This window comes from Chionomys nivalis, chromosome 7, assembly GCF_950005125.1.
Source record: "Chionomys nivalis chromosome 7, mChiNiv1.1, whole genome shotgun sequence".
NCBI classification, from domain to species: Eukaryota; Metazoa; Chordata; class Mammalia; order Rodentia; family Cricetidae; genus Chionomys; species Chionomys nivalis.
This window is the reverse complement of record NC_080092.1, coordinates 81,983,763-81,991,600: the sequence shown is the minus strand read 5'-3', so window position 1 is coordinate 81,991,600 and position 7,838 is coordinate 81,983,763.

Sequence of the window (7,838 nt, the reverse complement as noted above, 5' to 3'; positions counted from 1 at the left end):
AAAATAATAATATAAAATCTGGAGTCTCGTTAGCAATAATGCACCAGGGTTCATTTCTTGGCTCTGACAAATGCGTCCTGGTTATGTAAGATGCTGACAGTAGAAGAAGCAGTGAGGGCTATTCAGGGACTTTATTATCTTTGAAACGTCTCCGTAAACCCCAAATTATCCTAAAATAGAAGTTCGTTAAAACAAAGACCTCGGGAAAAGATTGACAGCCTATGCTGTTATTTAAAAATTTGTTAGCAACGAAGAACGAGGAAGAGTGTGAGGGTTTGCCACGTGGCCGCAGCCTGCCAGGATTCATCCTTGAGTGTGCGCTGATGCAGAAGATGCAGCTATGGCGGTCACATGCTTGCCGAGCATGTGCGAGGCCCCGGCCCCGGATTCAGCCTGCAGTGCTGAAGAAGAGACTTGAGAAGATGGAGGAGGGGGGAGGACAAGAGGTGGGAATCTAAAGCTTCCAAGGCAGGCACTCTGAGAGAATCACAAATATCCCAGGCCACTGTGGACTTCCATTCAACGCCCTGTTGGGTAGGGTTCCTAGGACACTTAATGCTTTCTGGTTTTATTTATTATTATTATTATTGTGTGTGTGTGTGTTTGAGGTGTATGTCTATATGTATGTGGGCATGCGCATCCACAGACAACATTCGGGAGTCAGTTCTCTCCTTCCATCATGGGTTCTGGGGTTGGACTCGGGGAATCAGGTTTGCATGGCAAACATTTCTGAACCGTCTCACAGGCCCTCAAACTTTACGCTTTGATCTGGAATTACAAGTGTTCCAAGCCTGGATCCTTCTTATCTTTACCCACGAGCACTGCAAGACACCAGTGAAAAATCCTTCCTGGAGGAAATTAGCATCCATCTTAGCCTCAAGTTGTGCTTTACAAATGTTTTTCCCCCCAATATGACCCAGTATATGATCCAAGATTAGCGAACTCAGCGGACACCAGATGGTACCGCAAGGACACACAGAGACGGCGGGCAACGGTGACAGGCTGGTCAGGACTGCAGATATTGAAGACAGCAGGAAGAGCCTCAGCACGGGACTCCTCACTGAGCACGCGGAGGCAGGATTCCAGCTTGAAAGTTTTGGCAGAAGTAGAAAAGTGACGGCTGATTTGAAAAACAAGGGAATTGAATATCGACAGATCCAATGGGTGATTTTGGAAGCGAGCAGGACAGGGGTAGAACTCCTAATTAATGGAAAGACCTTTCAGAAGAAGCCAGGCTGGCATCTGCAACTAGAGTGAAGTGCAGTGAAATTAAAGAGGGGCTATAAAAAGCGGGGGAAGGGATGAGCATGGCTCACGTACATTTCACGAGAAACCCAGAATGACAGAAGATAGATAAATCACGACCCAGAGATTCTGAATCTGAAGCAACATGGGCATGCATTCTTGATACATTTGTGTGTGTTTATTCTCAAAAGATTTATGTATTCATTTTTATTTATTTTTTATTTTTTTATTATTTATTTATTTATTTATTTATTTATTTATTTATTTATTTATTTATTTATTTATTTTGGTTTTTCGAGACAGGGTTTCTCTGTGGCTTTGGAGCCTGTCCTGGAACTAGCTCTTGTAGACCAGGCTGGTCTCGAACTCACAGAGATTCACCTGCCTCTGCCTCCCAAGTGCTGGGATTAAAGGCGTGCGCCACCACCGCCCAGCTGTGTATTCATTTTTAAAAAATGATGTGTGTGTGTGTGTGTGTGTGTGTAGCCTGCGTGAGTTCATTCTGTCTTGTATGTGTGCAGATGCCCATGGAAGCCAGAGGATGTTGGGTCCCCTGGAGCTGGAGTAAGAAGGGGTTCTGAGATACCTGATATGGCCTCTGAGTACCAAACCTGGGTCTGGTGGGAGAGCAGTATCTTAGTGAGGGTTTCTATTGTTAGGATAAACCACCATGACCAAAGCAATGTGGGGAAAGAGTTTATCTCAGGTTACACATTCATCATGTAAGGGAAGTCACGACAGGAGCTCACAGCAGAGCCTGGAGGCAGAAACTAAGACAGAAGCCATGGAGGAACACTTCTTACTAGCTTGCTCTTCATGGCTTGCTCATCCTATTCTCTTCTCTTTTGTTAAATTTTAATTTAATTTAATTTAATTTTTTTTTAGAGGCAGGGTTTCTCTATGTATCCCTGACTGTCCTAGAACTCAGTCTGTAGACCAAGCTGGCCTTGAACTCACAGAGATCCGCCTGCCTCTGCTTCCCAAGTGCTGGGATTAAAGGTGTGCACCACCACTGCCGGCTCAGCCTGTTTCCTGACAGCAAGCACCCAGGACCACCTGCTCAGTGGTTGGACCACCCACAATGGGCTGGACCCTCTCATATCCACCGTCAATCAAGAATATGTCCCACAGCCTTCCACAGGCCAGTCCGGTGGGGGCACATTTTCTTAGTCGAGGTTCCCTCTTCCCAAATGGCTCTAACTTGTGTCAGGTTAACAAACAAACAAAATAAAAACGACCACATGCATAACTAGCCGGCGCAAGTAGTAAGTGCTCTTAACCATTGAATCACCTCTTCAGGCCCGTGCGAGGGTTTGCTATATGGAAGATGTTAGAGCCTGTGGCTCAGAGCATGGGTGATTTTTGTCTGGGCCTAAGACACTAACTGATGGCAAGTGGGAAGACATATAGAAAGAGAGAGAGGGAGAGAGAGATGGAAATTAGTTCTAGGTAAATTATGGGGTGAGATGTACAACTTTTAGAACATAATAGGGAATAATTTCATGGACTTTGAGTAGAGGAAGAGTGTTCTTTTCTTTGTCTTTTAAAACACAGCACACGTGTGGAGGTCAAAGGGTCAATCTTTGCCTTCCATTTTATTTGAACGGGATATTATTCCCAACTGTGTATACAAGGCTTGTTCAAGCTTTCAGGGTGTCTCCTATCTCTGCCTGCCTCCCCATCTCCCCTCCTAGCCACTGGAGCCCTGGGATTTCAAACATGTGTCTGGCTTTCCTTGGGTTCTGCAGGAAAGCTACCACATGTGCATGGCGAGTGCTCTATCCACCAGGTCCTCTCCCCAGCCCCTGTTTTCTTTTGGTTTGGGGAGTCTCATGTAGCCCAGGCTGGCCTTGAACTCAGTTTGTAGCTGAGAATGATATCGAACTCACCCATCTAACTTTACCTCTCAGGTGCTGGGACCACAGGTATGTGCCCCAATGCCTGGTTTATGTGGTGCTGTGAATAGAACCCAGGGCTCTGTGTGTGTGTGTGTGTGTGTGTGTGCCAGGCAAGCATTCTACCAACTCCCAACCCTAGGAAAGAATACTTAAGACTCAAAAAGCAAAGCTCATGAAGAAAAATACTGGTGGAATGGACGATATTAAAAAATAAATAAATAAATAAATAAATAAATAAATAAATAAAATAAATGGCAGAGCGGGAGAAAATGTCAAGAGCGCACAACCTGGAATAGCATGGATCCACTGCGAACAGTATACGGAAGCTGCTGGCGAGTGAGGCATATTCGGAGTCCGTTCTGGGGGGTCTAGAACGGACCAGGCTGATTAGCAATGTATGGCATCTACATGCTTTATGATTAAGCCGTAAATCAGAGCGTGGAAGCTGCGAGCCAGAGGTCTGCAGGGGATTTTGGGAGTCGCCAATGTTTACTTCTCCATCAGGGTGTGGGTTGCACAGGTGTTCTGGTTTTATTGCTCTGGGAGTTTGGCTTGTGGATTTTCCTGTGTGCATATTTGAGAACTTAATGCTAAACTTTTGTTTATTTTTTTTTAAAGTGTGGTGCAGGGGGCTGGCACGCACTAATCGGGTGCTCTACCCACCTGCTTCTCACTGAGATGCAAATGAGACTGAGAATTCTCGCTGTAGCTGTCCTTCTCTGACTCAGCTCACCTGGAGATGCCCGTCTGGGCTCGAGCCCATTTCCTCTGTTGGAATTGTTCCCCGTTCCCTTTGGAGCCTGGGCTGACTGCCATGCCAAGCCAGGAGCACCTGTAACCGGAGGCAGTCTCTGCCATCTCTTCCGGAACTGCTGGCATCTATCTTTTTTGGATCCGGCTTCCTATACTCTCTTGGTGCACAAGCAGCTCTCTCTTACTCCTTCATCCCTCTGGGGTCAGAGCTCCTCCTGCTATGACCTCTGCATCAGGCACTTTAGCTCTGGCTGGCTGACTCATGTCTTGGCTTCCCTGTCATTTTCATCCACCTGCCCTTGAATCTCCTGTTCGTGGTGAGTCTCAGCTCTCTCACTCTGAGCTCTCATCCACTCAAATCCCTCTCTTTCTTTGATTGCTTTTTCCTCTAACCTGCATGCTCAAATAGCCCCTGCACTGAGGACATATACATGCACATATAATTCCTGATCTTGACGCATCCTCCCAAGTGCTGGAATTACAGGCATATGCCACCCAGCCTGTTCTGGGGAAATTCTTAGGGCATGTTTGTAGGGGATCATCTTGACTGAGTTAACTCAATGTGGATCCCTGCCTGGGATCCTGGACTGTATAAACCAAGAAAAGGAATGCAGTAGTAACATACACTTCTCACCATTTGCCCCATGGCTTCAGATACTATGTAACCAGTGCTTCAAGCCCGAGTTGCCTTGAATTCCCCACAGTGATGTCTGGTGCCCTTGAACTTGAGCCTGAAAAAGACCCTTCCAGTGCAGAGTAGTTTATCACAGCAACAGTAGAACAAACCTAGACAGCGCTGTACAGATACACAGCGCCATCTATCCACTCACCGGTTGACAGGCATGAGTACCTAGTGCCCTTAACACGGTACTCGGGGAGTAGCACCCTTGTCTTCTGTGTGAGAACACAGTGTCCCTTCCTTCCTGTCCTCGCTTTGTTTTTTGGTGTGTGAGGGACGCTTACACACGGTGCCGCCGTCATGATCCTACTTGCACCTTCGGCTTGGGCTTTCCAGCTCCTAAGCAATCAATTTCTATTATTTATTATGCCCAGCCCGTGGTATTTTGTTATGGCAGCGGGAACTGACAGGTTTTAATTTGCATTTCCATGATGACGAATGATGTTGGGTGAGCATTTTTCCATATGGCAATATGTTATTTGTGTATTCTCTTTAGTGAAATGCTTGCGTGTGTCTTTTGTCCAATATTTTTGGCTTCTTGCCTTTTTATTATTAAACGGCAAGAGTTCTTTATTTTGGGTACAAGTTCTTTATCAGATAATATTTCTTCCCAGCTTGTGGTTTTCCTGTGCGTGAATGTGTGCGTGCGTGTGAGTGTGTGAGTGTGTGTGCATGCCTGTGAGTGTGCATATGCACACAAATGTGAGTGGCAGAAGTTAAACTCAGTGTTGTTTTCCAGGAGCTGTCCTTGCTGGGACCCGGGGCTCACCAATTAGAACAGGCTCTCTGGCCAGTGAGATCAGGGACCTGCACATGTCTGCCTCCAAAGCACGTGCCACCATGCCCAGCTTTTACGTGTGGTTGCTGGGGCTCAGACCACAAGTCCTTGTGCTTTCACAGCGTGCACTGAGCCATCTTCCCAGCATCATAGTGCCTTTCCCCTTCCCCCACCCCCAGCTATCTTCCCAGCATCACAATGCCTTTCCCCTTCCCCCACCCCCAGCATCACAATGCCTCCCCCTCCTGCCCCCATTTTTTGGAAACAGTGTCTTATTTGTGTAGCACACTGGGCTTGCCGTCTTCTCCACACCCCTGGCCATCACCCTAAGACAGGGTTTCTCCGTGTAGCCCTGGCTGTCCTGGAACTCGCTCTATAGACCAGGTTGGCCTCAAACTCAGAGATCCACCTGTCTCTGCCTCCAGAGTGCTAGGATTAAAGGTGTGCGCTTGGGTTCGCCGTCTTAAGCCTCTTGTTTAGCTGGATGACAGGCCTGTACCACAATGTCTGACCACAAATAGTGAACAGGGATTGAGATAACCATGTCTATATATTCTTTCTCTCTTTTCCCTCCTTCTTCCCTCCTTCCCTTCCTTCAGCCCCCCTCTATTTTTCACCCCCTCTTTCTCCCTGACTTTTTTGACACGAGTTTTTAAAATTTCACTATGTAACCCAGGCTGGCCTTTAACTTGGAGCAATCCTCTTGCCTCAGCCTCCAGAGCGTTGATATTACAGGCATGAGTCACTTGAACTGGTTTCAGTCTCTTCATTTCTTAATAACTGGTTTTTGTTTTGGGTATTTATTTGTGGATGTGTCTGTGTGCGGTACACACATGAGTGAGTGAAGGCACCTGCTGAGGCTGGAGGGAGCCGGAGTCACAGGCTGTTGTGAGAGGTCTGAGGTGGTGCAGGGAACCGGATCTGGGTCCTCTGCAAGAGTAGCAAGTGCTCTTGACCACTGAGCCATCTCCAGCCCCACGGTTCAGATTTTTATCCCATGCATTGATGCAGTTTAAAAAAAATCTTTTCTAAGGAATCTGTGCCTACATTAGTATTTAACTATATTGTTTCCCCTTTGGGGTTGTGTCAACTTAATTACATTTTTGGATCACTTAAAAATTTAATTTTTGTGTATGGTGTGAGGTAGGGGCTGAGTGCTCTCTCTTTCTTTACACATGTGTGTGTGCGCACACATGCACACATGTGCACACTCACACACACACTGCACAAAACCACTGTCTGAACATCCTTTGTTGGTGCTCGAATAAAGAAAGCATCAGTTGGTTTTTGCTAATTTTCAAAGTTAAGCACCAGTAGAAACATTCCTGTGACCGGGTGTAGTGGCGCCCTGTTCTAATCCCAGCCTTCTGAAGGCAGAGGCAGGCGGTTCTCTGTGAATTCCAGGCCAGCCAGGACCACAAAGTGAGATCCTGTCTCAAAACCAAAAATAAAAATAAAAACAAACAAAAAGCCGTTTCCTAGTTTTTCTCTACTCTAAATGTGGCCTGCAGTCTATCTATATCACACCATTGGGGACCTGTCAGAAACACAAGGCAGATACTACTCTGCCCCACAAGCCTCAGGTGGCTCACAGATGCGAAAATTTGAGGAACACTGGGGTGACTGATATTTGAGGGATGAGGGGAAAATGTCTTAGTGATATTTGCTGACTCTCACAGCCTGCCTGTCCGTTGCAAGCTACAAGGGCTGTCTCCCGACTACCTCTCTCGAACATGTGTATCCCAACCCTGTATGCGATGCGATGTTCTTTTCTGCTACGTTTGAGGGGAGGGGACACACCCACCAGGCCACGCCTCAACCTTTAAACCTTTAAGATTCCCCAGACACCTGATCACTCAGCGATACCTTCCTACTGGTTCCTGCACACACACACACACACACACACACACACACACACACACACACACACTTCAATACCCGAGCCTCAGTTTCCTCAACGGAAGCGAGGAAATAATTTTGGTGTCTGTATCTGGGGCTAATACCATGTGATCCCAAGAGTATGTAGGGGCAGAGAGAGCACAATAGAAGCCAGCTATTTAGGAGCTCATTCCCTTGGTGAAGCCCCTGGACATTAGTCCTTTTTCATGCAGCCCCACCCCCTCCCACCCAGGCAGAATCCAGCTGCCTTCTTCCCAGCCGCACTTCTCCCTCGCTCCTCCCAGTCCCCCAGGGCAGCGTGCACCGATAAATCTTTCGCAGCACACAGCTTTGTTGCAGCGGGTTGGCCGGGCTGCTGCGGGGTGCCCACCCCCACCCCCTGTTAGGCTTGCTAATGTCCCAGTGCAGCCTCTCTGCCTCAATCGGCTTTGAAGCCTCAGTCCCTGGCACAGTGCCTGGCACTTGCAGCGCGCTCAATCAATGTTTGCAAAATCGGATTCTCCGCGGAGCAGGTGTCCACCGGGAGCGGTCGGTGCGAGGGGCGAGGGCTACTAGGGGGCCGCGGGGCCGCGCTCCGCCCCTCCGG